The following is an 18890-nucleotide window of genomic DNA, read 5'->3' on the forward strand; positions in this document are numbered from 1 at the left end:
TGCATTCGGATTACCTGCCGGAATCCTTTGCCGCAAGTGTGAAAGTAGCCTTAGCTTAATTGTAGTCTGTCTCTTACTTTAATCCTAAGAACGTCTTCCTGGCATCAAGCTCTGTTAGCTTGGAGTTTAAGGCAATGCAAGCCCAGGAGTGGACAAGCAACCATGTAGAACCTTTGCAGGCAGAGGTCTGCTGGCCAGCACACAACCTTCCCTTCGGAGGGTAGACTAGACACTGACTCACTAAACTCCTTCCTCTCCAGAGAGCGCTGGAAGGTTCCTTTCCAGGGAAACGATCACACTGCCAATGTTGCTGCCACCTGCTGGTGAATCAGGCAATTGCATGAACATGACCAGTTTCATAAAGATAAATATGCACATTATACAGGAATGACACAAAATAAATTTGGATGACATAAGTTAGCGTATTAGAGATAGTAGCAAGGTGCAAAAGAGTGGTGATGGCACATACATATTAGATCAAGGATCAGCAACCTCCGGCGCTCCAACTGTTCTGGAACTACAGCTTCTAGAATCCTCCTTTCACTTTTATGGGTGTTACAAGTACTGCCAAGAAATTGTGCATGCTGGGAGTTGTAGTTTCACAGCAGCTGGCGTGCCGGAGGTTGCTGACCCCTGCATTAGATGATCAGCCGATCCTGATGAAATTGTAGTGCCCTTTAAAGCACCAGGATCCGGCCTGCGGCACGCGGTGGCGGGTTAGCAGCAGTGCTTAGGTGTCGTTTTCCTAGAAGGGGTCATCGTTTTCCATTTTTGGCTATCACATGGATGTATGTGCTAAATGCATCGCCCTTCCTTCACAGAAGTGGGGGGGAGGGGTGCAGGAGAGAATGCCTGAGCCTACGAGAGTCAGTGGCTTGGTGCCAACCTGCTTTACTGGCACTCTCCCGTGATGACAATTAACTAACTGACCTTTCCTGGGGCCTCAGACCTGCTTGACTTCAGAATCTCTCCAATTCACAGTCATTATAAGGTCAATGGATAAGTCAGACTCGTATGAGGCGGTCCGGGGCCAAAAAGCATGGTCGGGTGGTGAGATCCAGCTGCAGTGCACAGCGGACTCCCCACCATTTTTTGGGTTGACCCTTACCTTGACCTGACTTAGACACGTAGTCAAAACCACATCAAAATTGCCCTCAATAACTCATGCAGCATTTAACCATGGATGCATTTTTTATTTTTTTTTGCAATTATTATTTTTTTACATTTTCAGTACTTTCTCTTCTGCATCCAGAGACCGCAGCGGCCAAAAAATTGTCAAAAAATCACACGTGAGCATTGCAGTTTTTTCATGTTATTGCGACGTAACTTCATTTTACTTGACTAGGGATAAGACGCAACACCAGACACGGCCTGTGCACAAGGGTGGCGCTATTCTTGGAAAAAAAATAAAAAATGTTGTCTTCCTTCTTGTTCTTGAAACCTCTGCCCCTGAAATAACCATAATGCATTTAATGGGGTCTTAGATTGTAAAAAAGTCAGAATTTGCCCCCCACCCCTCACCGCCTCGATCTATCAATGCGACGGATAACATATAAAGCATACGGTAATATTCTTAGTATTCCACAAACATATGAAGGATAGGAAAGGGTTAAAACAGGTGCCATTATAAGAGGCAGTAACCCGATCATTGCGCAGCTGTCCCAGTATGATGATCCGCCCCCCCCCCCCCCCCAGTTTTCCCACCAATGGACTTTCTAAAGGGGCCAAACATGATTTGAAACTGATCCCACCTCTCTTTCCTGACCACATTCTCCCCGGCTTTGGAGGAAATCTCTGTCACTCTCCTTTGGTGAACCCAGCGGTCTCTTAATTCCAGCTTCGCCTTTGCTCCTATAATTCGGAGGAAGGCTATCTCAAGCTCTGGGGATCTGCAAAATAAATGTAGAAGACGTCTGGAGTAGTAAGGAACGTTCCTACAAGACCCGAGGAGCCGCTATAACCTGCTGATTGTAAGTGACATGTATCTGCGCCTGTACAGAGACCCTGCGGAGTATCATTAGAAGTTTAGAGGGGGGAGTCAAAATGTCTCATGCATGCTATAGCTCTGATTCTTTTATCCCAGGATGATGGGAGTCACTGCCGTTACACAGGTGGATTTTCAGTAGCCGATTTTGTTGTGGATTTCACCCTATGCATTGCAAAGGGTTAAATCCACAGCATCAGTTGACACACTAAGGCGCCATTCACACAGCATTTTTTGCCTGCAGAGAACCGCTCTAAAATGTATTTTCGATGGGTCGCAATACTGAGGATTGTGGAGCGGCAGTTAAAAACCACGGCTATGCCGAGAAGGGACATGTCCATTCTCGGTGGGGTCCCAGCCTTAAACCACCGCAAACTTCAGCACTGCGACCCATTGAAATGAATAGGAGGCAGAAAGAACTGGATTTTGGTGAAATTTTGGCGCAGCTATATGAACGGGCTCTAAAGATTTAATTTCCACACCACAGGTCGATTTAGGCTGATGTGGATGAGATTTTGTAAAATCCTTAGGGTCACAAACGGTAAATGCCAACGGTAGCTCCAACTGTCAATGCATTTCGTAATCTATTGGAACCAATTTATTTTTCTGATACAGAGCTCCAAATCACCTGCAAAGACAATGACAGAAAATATGATGGAGTTCTAACTGCCAGCAGCCACCACTAGAGGGAGCTCACTGCATACTAGCTTATCAGGGAGTTCTTCGTACAAAGATTATGCGGTGAGCTCCCTCTAGTGGTGGCAGAATTTCGTCATTTCTGTCTATGCAGGGGATCTGGAGCTCTGTCTCAGAAAAGCATGCTATGAACACTGTGAAGATGTATTCATCAGAACACAATTTTTAGAGGAAAAAAAAATAGTATCCAAGAGTTAATATTAACTTTCACAGCTTTTTCATGACACTTCCGAAACAATATCTCAGATCGGGAGTAACATTGACGTTACCAACTTTAGGAACTCCACATGCTGAAAGTTTTGGCTCATCTTCCCTTCAAGAGTTCTCTTTTATTTCCAGGGTTCTGGATTTTTAAACATGGCAGATACTTCTGTATCTCAGCTCCGTGCAGCCGTACCCTGAAATGGCAACTAACTTTTCAGGCAACTTTGCATCCATCAATAGTACAAGCGACCACAAGAAACTTTGTGAAATGTCTAGTTCTCCTGTTATCAGCTGTTTGCCAGCTCTACCTCAAGCCCACACCCCACTGATAATTTATTTTCACTTTAAAAAATTCCCTTTTCAGTACAGGACAAATCATCTCTGCAGGAGGATATTACACATGACAATCAATAAAGTCTATGGAGAGGGGAGGGGGAAGGAGTGAGCAGGAGCTGAAGAGACACATACACACATACACACAGACAAGCAGACTGCACAACTACATAGGAAGGTTATAACTCAATACAAGTGCTAAATTCACAAAGATACAGGTTATTACTTCTCTTTAATGTCCTCCATAATCCCAGGGCTGCTTCTGAATGACTGTGAGACAGTTAGAAAGCAGATTCTCCTCTACTTTCTGTGTGTAGTGGATGGAAGCTGGTCTCCACCCACCAACTGCTAAAAAAAATGCCAGATACAAGTCATATAAATATATTAGCTTTGGGGCTCCAGGCAATAGTGTACAAACTTCTTGAAAATTTTATGGAAACAATGAACATTTGCAGCTTATTGTGGTTCTTGGGTTACATCGACTCTATGGAGAAATCGCATATTATCCAAGTGCCAAATTCTGAACTGTCACCAGCAGACGGCATGACATTCATTACTGTCAAAATGAAAAGACCGTCCAAAGAGCCAAGGAGCATTAGTCATATGACTGCCTAGATGTAGCAGTGCTGGGTTTCCTATGGTTTATGATTTACAGGACTACAGGTTAACCTTATGAAGTCTCACAAATGACAAAGTCAGCTCTGCTACATCTACGCCTGTTGCAAACATTTGAGCTCAAATTTGTGGAAATTTGTGTATTTGTGCAATATATATTTTCAATGAGTTAAATTAGTGTCAAATCTATTGCAGGGGCTCAGGCTGTCAGATAAATTTGGGGCACAGATAGATGCTTTCACATCAACTTTCCTTCATCTATTAGTTTGCTTACCTTGCGCCAAAATTTTGTTGCCTCTTAAGAGACACCCCTTTTCCCTGTAAGATAAAATAGGTGCAGTGGATTATTCTTTTTTGGTGCATTTGCTTCTAAAACTTGACGCCATAGTTTGAGCCAGAAATGTCAAAGATTTTGGTGCCTTTTAATGGCGATTGCGTTAGAAATTTGCCCCAAAACCTTTACAAGTCAGCTACGCAGCACTCATTACCAAGCATCAGCTGCAATGGGGTGTCTGAAAATGGCTGCTTATAGTAAATGTACGCGAGGCCGTGTCTGGTACCGCAGCTCAGTCCATTCCAGTGATTGTGAGTGACCCCCTACCGATCAAATCTAGAAGACCGCACCCAAGAATAAGGCATTTATGTAAAACCCTTTTAGGGTTGGTTCACACTAGCGTTATGGAGTCCGTTATGGCTTTCCATTATAACAGGGTTATAACGGAACATAACGGAATCAAAAAGATGGAAGGACGGATCTGTTTTGCTGCCCATAGACTTGCATTATGATGGAATGCAAAACGGACGCCTTTAAAAGGCATTCCGTTTGCTCTCCGTCCTAATAGTAAGTCTATAGGAATCAAAATGGATCCGTCTGTTTCCCGTTATGCAAGACGGAAAACAAAGTCCTGTCGACAGGACCCAGACGGATCCGTTATGTTTTCCCATAAACTTCTATTAGGACGGAGCAAAACGGAATGCCTCTTGAAGGCTTCCTTTTTGCATCCCATCCTATGGATTCCGTTATGTTCCGTTATAACCCTGTTATAACGGAAAGCTATAACGGACTCCATAACGCTGGTGTGAACCCACCCTTAGGGTCCATTCACACGTCCGTTGTTTCTTTCCTGATCTGTTCAGTTTTTTGCGGAACAGATCTGGACCAGTTGCGTACCCATTCATTTTAAATGGGTCCTGAAAAAAATCGGACAGCACAATATGTGCTGTCCGTTTCCGATGTTCCGTTCCGCATGTCCGAAAAAATATAAAACTTGTCCTATTATTATCCGCAAAATCGGATCCTGGTACAATACAAAGTCAATGGATCCACAAAAAACGGATGACATACGGAAACATTTTCAGGAAAAAACGGATCCGCAAAAAACGGATCGAAATTCGGGATATAGAAAGATACTGACGTGTTAGTGGACCCTTAAATGTATCAATTCTGTATCCTTATAATCTATCATGAAGTAACAGGATGTAACGAAGGGTGACAGTAACAGGGGGATAAGTCGCTACAATGTAACCCTACACGCCGCCTCTAAGCCTCGCCACATACTTGTGCAAAACTAGACCGTTCTACATCAGAGGTGGATTGGCAAGATACTAGGCGGCCGCGCTGATCTGTCTGGATTACATGTAGTATTCGCTGATTAACCCAGCGGTGGGCAGGCAGCTTTAAGTAATTTACAGATAATTCCACAATCTGCGCTGTCCTATCGGGCAACATATGGATAGAGGCTTAAAGGGATATGATGAGGTCCAACACTAACTGTACCTCATAGCCATGCTCTACTTATTGAAAATTTTCTGACCCATCCAGGTCCATATTTTGCCTATAGGGGGGCAGTATTATAGTATACGATAGAAGGGACCTCCAAAGAATAGCTGATGTCAGCAATCATCTGTTTCAAGTATTGATTTTTTGGTTGTTGGAGGGATGGGAAGGGGGGTTGGAAAACTATAATTTGTGATGTAGATTTGGTGATATACAATTTTGCAAAGATAGATGTATTGATTACATGTAGCTATGATACGTATGTCCTTTTTGTATTGTAAAACATAATAAATAAATAAATAAATAAAAAAGTATTGAGTTTCCCTACAGCGCCACCACAGGGGAAATGAAGTATTGCATGCTACCTATTGAGATCAATGCAATGTATGGACATGTTGGGTCCTCCAGAGTATGAGTCTAGAATGGGGGACCTTTTCTTTTGGGGGGCACTTCCATGCGTATGTATTCCAGCAGATAGCCCCCCCCCCTCCCCCTTCTCTTGTGTCTAGAAGTGAAGATCTAGAGATATGAGAGGAGAAGCGGCAATGGATCAGCTTGGCACTAATGCCCCTTCCATTAGCGTTATCCTCCCTGTAACATCTGAGGACGACGCCAGAATGAAATACTAGACTCTTGAACAGCCTTGGCAGCTTTCTGAGTTGAAAAAGGCACCTAAGGATAGGGAGAAAGGGTCCTCGAGGACAGCTGGTGGGGGGGGGGGGGCAGCTGCAGACACGAATGGTAAATCTGAGATTATCATATGATATACAGTATATAATCTATGTATGCCCACAGTAATACGCTGCATGTCGTCACATTTCAGGAGCAAGCTTCCTGCCTGAGGACAAAATCGCCTTAGAACATGTCTGATAAAGATGGCGCCCAGGAGAAACCCTGCCGAGTACTGTCCAGGTGAGCGGCGTAATGCATCATTTCAGATTGGTTACCGCTGGGAGTATTGTGTGTAGTTCCTGGCACTGGTGTTCTCCATCTCCAATTCACTTGAATGTCCCCAGAATGGCCCGAAACAGCTTGTGATTGTGAGCAAAAACCAGGTGTGGGTTTAAACAAAGAACAGGTGCAAATCCCACTTCTGACACCAAAAGTAATCGGGTGCATTCAAAGACTGGAGGAATAAAGATGGCAAATAAGTGAATAATAATAATGGGACTTTACTGAATTCTATGCAAAATTAAGGTGTTACATCAACATATGCAGCATATAAACGAAGTATCCTAACATAAGGGAACGTGAAATAAGCAGAATCAGCTCCAGGTCCATGTTAGATTGTCGGACGGTCCCATTAAAAACTACAGATTTGGCTAATAATACACTAATGACTAGTGTTGAGCGCGAATATTCGAATAGCGAATATTAATCGCGAATATCGCAACTTTATTATGAATATAGTGCTATATATTTGCTATATCGAATATTCGTCATTTTTTAACATCTGAACACATGATTCCTCCCGGCTTCTTTCTTGTGGGTCAATGAGTCATTGGCCCACAAGCAACTTAAGCAGGAAGGAGTCATGTTTTCAAATGACGAATATTCTAAAAAACGAATATATTCGTTATTTATAATATTCATCTTTTTTTTTTTTTAAATCTGTACAGTTGTTTACATATTCCTCCCCGTCACCATGGGAATGCCTGTGGGTTAGAAAATACCATCGGATCTGAGTTTTCCCTGAGATCGTGAAAACTCAGATCCGATGGTATATTCTAACCCACAGGCGTTCCCATGGTGACGGGGACGCTTGTCGGGGAGGAGTATGCCAAAGTGGAATAACAGTACAGATTGAAAAAAAAAAAAAAAAGACGAATATTCTAAATAACTAATTTATTCGCTATATTGCTATAACTTCATTTTTTTGAATATTCGTCATATTCTAAAAAACAAAGCTATAGCAATATAGCGAATATTCGTAAAATACACATATAGACGGTAATTTAGCTAATATAGTGCTATAATCTTTATTTTTATAGTCTAATTTTCTAAACTTCAGATTTGGAAAACATTTACACTATAAAAAAAAAATACTATATATATACTCTATTAGCTAAATTACAGTCTATAGGTGAATTTTACGAATATTCGCTATATTGCTATAACTTCGTTTTTTAGAATATTCGTCATATTCTTAAACAAGAATATATAGCAATATAGAGAATATTCGTAAAATACACATATTAGACATAGACATAGCCAACCAATAGGAAAGTTGCCTTTTACAGTAAATAAAAAATAATCGCAATACGCAAATTATTAAATCGCATATTATTCGCGATAAATAGAATAATGGCAAATATTCGATTTCGACGAATATAAGACGAATATTCAATCGAATATTCACTACTAATGACCTTATTATGGCTTCATTTAGGAGGATACCATCCAGTACAAAGAGAGGAGATGCTGAACAGAAGATACCAAGTCCTTAACAAGGTTGGCTGGGGCTATTTCTCCACCGTATGGCTGTGCCGTGATTTACAGTAAGTGGCATTTTCTTATTTTTAGAAGGATCCTCTGACAATAAGCAGATCATAGGGTCCTCCTGCTGCTGCTGGGACTTCCAGCGATCATCTGTGATCAGTGAGGAGCAAGTGTTCAGTTTCCCTGCAGCGCCTACACAGGAGAAATTAAGTATGACATCAATGCTAATGCAATCAGTGGATTGTCTGTGGCATGTGGGACATTTCAGGTCCTCCAGAGCGGGAAACCTTCTTTGTAGCCACTTTACTTTCTGGCTTATAAGATGATTTTAAAAAAATAGTTCTTTAAATCAGATAACTCCTTTAATAGCCCTGAATTAGACCTATTTAGAACATTTCTGTCATTTACATACACAACCTCATCTTAACCCTATTACAGCTGATCTTGGAAGATATTAGGAAATGCTAAAAATATAAAGTTACGCGCTGAGGATTGTCCCTGGTTTTGTAATTACAGGAAGAAGAAGTATGTTGCAGTGAAAATATCAAAAAGTGGGAAGAAGTTTAATGAATCTGCACTGGACGAAATCGCACTGCTGAACAGTGTAATAAGATCACATAAGAGAGCGCCAGGTCTCCCGATCCTGCATTCAGAGCTGTATTCAGAATTCTGCTGATCAGGACTTGGGGTCTGTCAGCACGGAAGCTGATAGATACATCCCCAGCAACACTGATCAGTTCTTATTAGACATAATAAGCGGAGACATGTGAGGCAGCCTGAGAGCTAACTCATGATGACTAGAAGTATCTATAATATATGTGATAGATGTGAATATGTCTGAATGATTAATGTTCTCCTATTATTTCATGCATTTAGGTAAATGGAGCACGAAAAAAAGAATCCCAAGGAGAGAACATCATACACTTCCTACACGACTTTAAACTGATTGGAGAAAATGGACTTCATATCCTTCTCTTTCTAGCAGATACACAGTAACAGATTTCAGTTCTGACAAACAAGTGTAACACATAACAGATACTTTGTGAATTGACAGTGGTAAGAGGATAGCATTATGTCTACAGTCATGGCCAGGTCATAGAGAGGGCACAAGGAGCTCCACCACCTGGGGAACTCGGGGCCTCCATAGGTCTGGTGATGTCTATTAGTGTTGATCACAAATATTCGAATTTTTAGTGCGAATATCGGCACTTCAAGAATTCGTGAATATTTAGAATATAGTGATATATATATATATCGAGATTTTTTTTTAATCAGTACCCATGATCCCTCCCTGCTTCTAGCTTGTGGGCCAATGAGAAGGCTGCAGTATCTTTGACTTTAGGAGTAGTGTTGATTGCAAATTTTTATCGCGAATTTTTCAATTGCCGATATCCGCAATCAAGAAAATAATGACTGGAGATAACGAAATTTGCGAATATTCACCCAAATATTCGCGAAATATCACAAATTCGAATATTGCCCCTGCCGCTCATCACTAATGTCTATCCATCTAATATTTCTATATACTGTATATAATATTTTATTGTTGAGGGTCCAACTCCCAGCACTCCCGCCAATCAGTTGTTTGGAGAAGTCATGGCGCTCCGTTGAGAGCTGTGGCCGCCTTGCAGCTAACCAAGCACAGTGCCGGACATTGTATAGCGTCTGTGCTTCGGTTTGCAGTCAAGGCCCATTCACTTCAATGGAGCAGAGCTGCACGTGGGCCACGTGGTCGATGAACGTGACGTCTGAGGCCTAGAAAGAGCTCTGTAGCCTCTTTAAACAGCTGATCAAGGTGCTTGGAATTGGACCCCCCACTGATCGAATATTGATGACCAATGCTGAGGATACACCCTGGATATTTTACTCTCATTTAAGACCTATAGGATCTCTACTGCTTAAGAAATTGGGGATCCCCTGATGTCTGTTGGGGATCCTATCCATCACTGAAGAGAGGAGATGCATGCAATGTCAGACGGGGGTGCCTAGAGCCCGCCAGTGAAATTCATTTTGGGGGGGCCATTGTAAAGCTACATGCATATACTACCTGCTCACACTACCCAGTTTTTATATGGACACATGCAATGTACCGTATAGCATAGCATCTCAGTCAGCCTACTGTGCAATGTGCCACTTGTGCAGGGGGGGGGGGGGGGGAGAAGGGGCCCATCCTGGTCAGAGGCCGACCAGGGGATGCACCTGTTCACCTGTGGGCTAGTCTGAGCCTGGATGCATGTATGTGGTTATTGCTCATACAGTCTAAGGCTATAGTCAGATACAGCAGGTTAGTTGTAGAAAATTCTGCAACTGAAAATTTAGTGCGTTACTGGCTCAGCTGTCCCTCAAAATACCTCAGTGGAGGAGAGGCCATATGGATTCCCACCAGCTCTACTGCATGGGGCTGCTACATCTGAGGTCCAGGTGTCAGAAGTGAGCGTCCCGGCTACCGAGGTCTGTTCAGTCAATGGACACTGGATCTCAACTTAGCAGACCAAGGAATGGTTATACTGTATCTCCACCCAAAATTAAAAGGGTGTTATCATCAAAACTAAGAAATGCTTGTGCCACCATGTCTTGCAAGTAATATTCTGGCATGCATCTCTGCCTGGCGCTATTGATGTTGAGGAATCCATAACTCAGTTCTACATGTCTGTCTGGTTTTTGAGCTCCTGGGACCTTCTCTCCTACATCTGATGAAAAACTTTGGGCCAGAGGGTCTCCCACTGACGTGTGTGAAGAGGATACTGCAGCAGGTAGGTACACTGGCCTACGGCTGTTTTGCAGGGTGGTCTGACCATTCACTCATCTCCCCACTGACTCAAGTAGAGGAAATAGGAGTGTTCCACGCCAAGATGTAGGGTGACATGGCTCCCTGGTGTTGTCCTCCCTTGGGGCAGGAGGGGGATGTTGATGGTGATTGTCCTTGAATGACTTGGCTTCTCAGATTGCAATTTGCCTCGGTAGGAAAGTTCTCATTTGTCTTATTCCTCTCTTGATTGCGTAAAAGGATAACTTCCAGCCGTTCAGGATCCATCATCATATAATGGATGCTAGGTTATCATATATAATATATTAGAGCGGAAAGCAAGCCAATTGTTTGGATTCCCAGCACTTGATGGAGCTTGAAAAATATCATTTTGAAGCCTCGTAATATCAAAACTGATATTATACTAATAGGGTTGTATTGGGGGACCAAGTGATTGATCACGGAAGCCCTAACACACTTTAGATGGGCTTTCATCCCAAATTAAAGACTGGGCCCATCAGTGGTTCCCAGAAGATGCTGCCAATGGAGCTTCTATGATACCCAACCAGTCGACTGACTGATTGCCTCATACTAAAGCTGGCTGTACACATTAGATGTACTTTGGCTAAACCTAATGATTTTCGAAGGGTTGGCAAAGCATCCAATGGGTGGAGAGGGCCTCTGAACCAACACCTGACAATGTCGAAGGGAGATAAAGTCTCTGGCAGCAGCTTTATTCCATTTACATAACTTACATGTTCAGCTGAACCAAGGATGCATGTATATGGGTGGATCGAGAGAGATAGCTTTTGGTCAAACGAGCAATCGACCAACAGTTATCTAATGTGTACAACCAACTTAACTGGCCTCAACATCTAGCATGCATTGACCTTACTTGTCCCATCTTGGTGGACCAGGTTGGTTTTCTATGACCTCTGATATGCTCCAAAAGCATATATTACACCTTTGACTGGATTCTCCATATGGCGGGTAGACATGGTCTGGTTAAGGACACCAAGATGATGTCCCTAGAGTCGTGGTCTCCAGTATGTGGCTCACAAACTGTTGTAAAACTAAATGCTGAGAGTAGTAGTTTTGCAACAACTGGAGATCACTGCTTAGAGTATAAACTGGTATACATCTAGTCCTTATGGTCTAATGACTACATTTCTGGTGTTGAAGGTGCTTCAAGGTCTGAACTTCCTTCACAAGAAATGCCGCATTATCCACACTGATATTAAGCCAGAAAACATCCTAGTTTGTGTGAAGGCAGACAACTTCCAGCAGTATATGGCAGAGGCAGAGGTCTGGAACCACAACAGGACCCACGGAAGTACAGTCAACGGTATGATCACATCTACTGATAATAGGATCAGCGTCTTTACGGGAAGGTCAAGTTGACTATGCCATTGTCAGACCATCAATGTCTTGTTCTAGGGGTAGATGCCAACTTCTTATCTCATCTTTTTGAAACTGGAAATGCAGACATGCTTGGGGTGAAGATTGCAGATTTGGGAAGTGCATGTTGGACGGTAAGTCTTCTAATGTAATGTGATGAATAATGACTAATGGGTAGAGATGGTCTTCAAAGGGGAAAGTCATGACCAAAAATGATCTTCTGATAGGTCATAGTCATAGACACTTGGACTTGGGCAATCATAGATTTCTATAATGAAGGTGTTATGACGCTCTATACAGCATCTAAACACCCTTTGCACCGCTGATTTTTCTGACACTATTCAGAAAGCAAAGTGTCCTGGACCATAAAATCTTGTGTAGACTGTTGTCCCAAACTTCGAGTGGTGAATATTTGTAGGTGGATATCAGAGAAGATCGGTTTATAGACTTTACTGTTGATTTTATTGCATGGATTTTGGATAGATTATTGGATGCATTTCCCTTTTAAGAAACTAAATAAACCAAGACTGCCAAATAAATAAACATGAAAAAATACTAAAAGGGGTATTCCAGTTTCAACATTTATGAAATACCCACAGGATATGGGATTACCGAGGTGGGACCTGTACCTGACCATGGTGCAAACGTAACCAATCTGTTTCTGTTTTGCAGTATAAACCATTCTCTGACGAGATCCAAACTCAACAATACAGAGCACTGGAGGTCCTGCTGGGCTCTGGGTACAGTACACCAGCCGATATATGGAGTACTGCGTGTATGGTATGTATTCGTTCAATCCTTTCTTCTTCTCAATGAAAGCTATTTCCAAGCCTTTAGATACAATTTTTTTCTGTGACAGAGCTCCAAATCCAAACATAAACAAAAAAATGAAAAGATAAAAATGGGTCTACCTGAAGCCACCACCAGGGGGGGCTCAGGAGCATGTTAAATACATATATATATATATATATATATATATATATATAGATCCACCACTAGAGGGAGCTCATCAGCTTACAGCATAGTATTTATTGACCGGTTAATGATAGTGCTAAGCCATTGAAACCATTACTACACCCTCATACATTCAATCTGGTAGAAAGATCTGATGTTTCCCTATTGTGACACAGTGAGGGGTTGTGTCTGGCAAGGCAGGTATTTTCCTCCCAGCATGTGCAGCTGGGCTGGTTTCCGGCCAGGTGAGGTCAAATACCGGACTGGAGTTTAAGTGCCGGTCCGGGTTTTGGCTTCACCTGGCTGTCCTTAAATAGGCAGCTGGGCTCAGCAGAGATGTCTCTCTGTTTTTGGGATCTGAGGCTTTCTGCCGTGCTGGAGGACTGAGAGCCGCACGCTGGGGAAACAGGCCCCCTAAAGCCTGCTGTGGACTACTGGAGGCAGAACTGCCAGCAAGGTGACTTGTGTTATATGAACTTTCCATTGTGTGTGAATTAACACCAAGACTGCAAAGTTACCTGCTGTTTTGTGCAATTGCCTCAAGTGTGAATAAACACTGACGTTTTGAGTTAAGAACTTGTAATTTGCCTCTGTACTGCGCCCGCTCACCCTATCTACCAGAGCGAAACCCCACAATATTAAGATAGTGATGGGCCCCATTAACTACGAGCTCCTAATGAAAGGCTTGTGCGAAATATCCACATGGAAGCTGAAGATGTCATTGATTATCGGGGGTCTAAGTATTGGAGTATTTCACTGTTTGATTTATTACTCTAGGCATTTGAAATGGCTACTTCCCACTACCTGTTTGAGCCACAAGCTGGGGAAACCTTCTCAAGAGATGATGGTAGGAACCTGATTTGTGATGGTTTTCTCATAGTGTACACATAAGGGGTACATAGTGTCAATGTTGGGACTTCACGGTGTCTGTGCTTTAGCCACATGGAAAATATACAGGGATATACAGAGGATTCAATGGAAAACTAGTTCTTAAAGGAGTTGTTCAGAATTAGAAAACATGGCTGCTTTCTTCCAGAAACAGTGCCACACCTATGCATAGGTCGTGTCTGGTATTGCAGCTCAAAAACAATAAAATTTGTCAATGTGTACAGAAACTGTGCTATACTTAAGAAGTCCTGAAAGCATGACTTGTTGAGCTTTACTCGGGGAGCGGAGCTGTAAAGCACTGGTCCACAGCCACAGACATTCTCATTTTAAGCAGTTCTCTGTCTGGCCAGTAGAGGGGGGTGAAGCGCAGGGGACCATTCTGTATTACATACATAAGCTCTATGGCATTTACAAAAGGTGCTGTCCATCAGAGCAATATTTGAGGAAACAATAACTAATACCAATAGAAATGAGAATTATTTTTGGTATTTCAGATCACATCGCCTGCATTATTGAACTGCTCGGCCGCATACCACCGAAAATCGCCTTTTCAGGGAAAAAATCTGGAACCTTTTTTAATAAACAAGGTACAAGGATGTCTGGTAAAATCCAAATAAAGTATCGTACACACAAAAGGAAACCCGTATTTTTGCAGCATTTCCTACAATTAAGGAAAAATGATGCAGTTTTCTCGCCCTTTGGAAAATTGCATCAAAAGTGGCGCATGACTGTGACGTGTGAATACACCCTAAAGGTCTCTGATCCTTAAATTAAAATTAAAGGGGCTGTCAATGCCTTTACATATGCCCTGATAGGGGAGACGTACCAAAATTAGTGCAAGGGATAAGTGGAGGAGGTGCTTATAGCAACCAACAGGGCCTCTAGAGCAAGAAAAATATTCTCATCCTTCCCTTTTTAGGCCTAAACTTGTAGACTTATTTAATAATATAAGGTAATATGCATTATATAGTTGTTAATGCATGCAGCCACCACTAGGGGGAGCTAATTGTCTATGGAATTATAAACAGCTTTGTAAATCTATATGCAGTGAGCTCCCCCTAGTGGCCGCTGCAAGGGGGAAAAAGGGGAGGCATTTTCAATGCCAGACCAGTATAAGCTACATGACCAAACTCAATGGTATGTAGGCAAAGGAAAACAGTGAACTGATTAACTTGTTTACATATTCCAAAGAAAAAAGAGAGATGGAACGGATTGGTTGTTATGAGCGACTGCTCCATTTTTCCTTTGCACCAGTTTTGATAAATCTCCCCCTTTTTTTTTTTCTCTATTATAACAAAAAAAGGAACAATCCTATTTTTATTCCAAGCAGTGTCCTGCTTTCTCCACTACAGGTGACCTCCTGCGGGTTCCATATTTATACCCCTGCGGCCTGTACGATAATCTGGTGAACCGGCACAAGTGGCAGCAGAACGAGGCGCTGGCATTTGCCAGTTTGCTCTTACCGATGCTGGAATATTATCCAGAAAAGCGAGCGTCAGCTGAGAAATGTCTGGAACATCCATGGTTACAATCCTGACGACATCCGGGCTGGCTCGCCACTTTCTTTATATTTTTATACTTTGCATTGTTTGTCGCTGTTAGAACTTATAGAACAGGAAATAACTGTGAAGAAATGTTAATAATAAATGTTCTATGTGAAGACCGGTCCATGGATTTTGTGTTATTAGCGTGGAATTCCTTTAATCTGGTATAATGCTGAAAGTCTGATAATCCGACAGATTTGTTTTAACAACATGAGAATAGTAGCCAGCATGGTGCACTACATGTAACAGTGTGACTGACACATCATAGAAGCCGTATCGGAATGCAGCTAGAATATTAAAGGCTATGTACACCTTAATTATTGCATTGTACTCTTTTTGAGCTAAAATCTTTTTTTTTTTAATTGGTCTTTAATGATGAGCTGTTTTCCCTGCACAGCTTTGAGTTTATCTACTAGCAGGATCTGTATTTTCTCTCTGCTCCGTCAGGCAGGGATCTAACAGGCTCCTTATCTTTGATCTCTCACCTTATAAACCAGGCATCCTCAAACTGCGGCCCTCCAGCTGTTGTAAAACTACAACTCCCACAATGCCCTGCTGTAGGCTGATACCTGTAGGCTGTTCGGGCATGCTGGGAGTTGTAGTTTTGCAACATCTGGAGGGCCGTAGTTTGAGGATGCCTGTTATAAACACTCATTAAAGCTCAATTCTTACCTTAGTGACAAGAATGTGGCTTGAAGGGGTTATCTAATCCTATAAACTGCCCCCCCCCCCCCCATATACTGGGGCCCTCACATTAAATATACTTACCTGGCTCCCCGCTCCCTGCACCGCTCATGGTCCGCTGCTTCTCCCCGTGTGTGGATGAAAACATCCAGTGTCGGGAGGAGCAGCCAATGGCAGGTGGGGACGGGGACGAGTATCCCTGGCATCGTGGGATAAGAGTTATTAGATGACAGGCACAAAGCACCAGTCACACAGCTGGAAAAACAGGTAACCCTTTGTGACAGAATGGCTCAATATTTTTAATAAAGGCCAATTGAAAAATTAGTTTTAGCCCAAAATGAGTAAAATGCAATCAGTAAAAAAAATTGTCCCCTGAAGATGTACATAGCCTTTAAGGAAAGGTTCACACACATGCAGATCATGGTTGCAGATTATTGTGCGCAAATGGCGGTGAAATCCGTGGTGTATAACTCTGCAGTAGATAGGACATGCTGCTGATTTGTAAAATCCACTTTAAGGTATTTTCTGCTTTTCCTAGATTGATCAACTCTCCTCAGGATAGGTCATCAATATCAGATCGTTGGGGGTCCGACTCCTGGGACCCCCACCCCCACTTCAACCTGATGAGCTGTAACCAGAGAACGCAGCACCCGTGTGAGCGTTGCTTTCTCTTCGCTGTTACCTGCAGAGACGAGCAGTGTAATTACAGCAACTCTCTTGCTTATTCTAAGCGCTTGTCTCATCAGACGCAGCCACGTCTTGGGCGCCAGGTTTTCCTTCTCCAGGGGAAATTCATCAAACTGGTGTAAAGTAGAACTGCCTTAGTTGCCCATAGCAACCAATCAGATTCCTCCTTTCATTTTCCAAAGGAGTTGTCCAAAATGAAAGGAGAATTCTGATTGGTTGCTATGGGCAACTAAGGCGGTTCTACTTTACACCAGTTTGATAAATGACCCCCTCCGTTTTTTTGCTCTACTCATGAATACTCCGGCCAAGGCAGAATAATGGCTTGTTGGTGCCCACAGCAAGCAGCTCCGAATCTGCATGTTTGTCATCTCTCCGGGAGCCTCTTGGAATAATCTCCGAAGAGTTGGCAAATCTCCTGGGAACGGAGTCAGGACGCACACATCTGACGCCATAGAGTCAGGGACAGGCTGTATGCTTGTGGTTGTGAATACGTGCGGCACAGGTGACCCCAGACATGGCCATCATGTAGTCAGCAGGGAGGGGAGAGGAGTAAGATTATGTGGAGCCACAACAGAGATGAGGGGGCCACATGCAGCTCAGAGAGTAATAATGTATTATATAGGGACCGTGGCCCTAAGGTATTACAAATGACATACCACCTGAGACTAGAGAGCGCACAGGCCAAGGATCATCCTCCAACTGGGGAATCAGCCTTTGTGCTCTCCTGCCCAGGTGAGATGACATCACTGCATCGCATCTCCTGTCAGAGAGAGCAGAACGTGCTCCAATCATCGGGGGAACGGGCCTGAGTATTACTTTTTTATTTTATTAATGCTAAGGGGGTAACATTGTTGTAAGGTGGGCACAAAGGGGTTAGCACTACTATGAGGGGGCACTATGAGGACCTGTTGGGCACTGATTTGGCATATCTACTGTTAGGGGACATAACTAGTGTGTGGGGGCACAATGGAGGCATAATTACTGTGTGCGGGCACTATGGAGGCATAACTACTGTGTGGGGGCACTATGGAGGCATAACTACTGTGTGGGGGCACTATGGAGGCATAACTACTGTGTGTGGGCACTATGGAGGCATAACTACTGTGTGGGAGCACTATGGAGGCATAACTACTGTGTGGGGGCACTATGGAGGCGTAACTACTGTGTGTGGGCACTATGGAGGCATAACTACTGTGTGGGAGCACTATGGAGGCATAACTACTGTGTGTGGGCACTATGGAGGCATAACTACTGTGTGGGAGCACTATGGAGGCATAACTACTGTGTGGGGGCACTATGGAGGCATAACTACTGTGTGGGGGCACTATGGAAGCATAACTACTGTGTGGGGGCACTATGGAGGCATAACTCCTGTGTGGGGGCACTATGGAGGCATAACTACTGTGTAGGGGCACTATGGAGGCATAACTACTGTGTTGGGGATCTCAGGAGACATAACAACTGGGACCACTAAGGGAGTATAGCTACTGTGTGTGGAGGTCTAAGGGGTAATAACTAGTGTGTGTGGGCACTACAGTGGCATTTTAGTGTGTGGCGGTACTATGGAGGCATAACTACTGAATAGAGACACAAAGGGGGCATAACTACTGTGTGCAGGGACTACGGGGGCATTTGGGGCACAAAGGGGGCATACTGTTTGGGGGTACAAAGGGGGCATTACTACTGCGTGGGGCAATATGGAAGCACTCTACTGTGAGGCGGCAATAATTACCGTGTGGGGGGACAAAAATGACTGGGCGGGATCAGGAGTGTATAAATAAACATTGGGCGGAGTTAGAGGTGTGGCTTAGTGAGAACAAAATGTGCGCTGGTGTTCTCCCCCTCTTTGGGCTTTTCAGAAGTTGGGAGGCTGGCGATATTAGGATGGATCTACATGGCAGTAGCAGGGCAGCCATTAAAGGGGTTTTCAGAGATTTTTAT

General features: G+C 43.3%; 1 pseudogene; it reads left to right on the plus strand.

The window, feature by feature from the left end:
- Positions 1 to 6471: 6471 nt before the first annotated feature.
- LOC122943942 lies at positions 6472 to 15636 on the plus strand (annotated as a pseudogene).
- Positions 15637 to 18890: the final 3254 nt, after the last annotated feature.

Source organism: Bufo gargarizans, chromosome 7, assembly GCF_014858855.1.
Source record: "Bufo gargarizans isolate SCDJY-AF-19 chromosome 7, ASM1485885v1, whole genome shotgun sequence".
Classification (NCBI taxonomy): domain Eukaryota; kingdom Metazoa; phylum Chordata; class Amphibia; order Anura; family Bufonidae; genus Bufo; species Bufo gargarizans.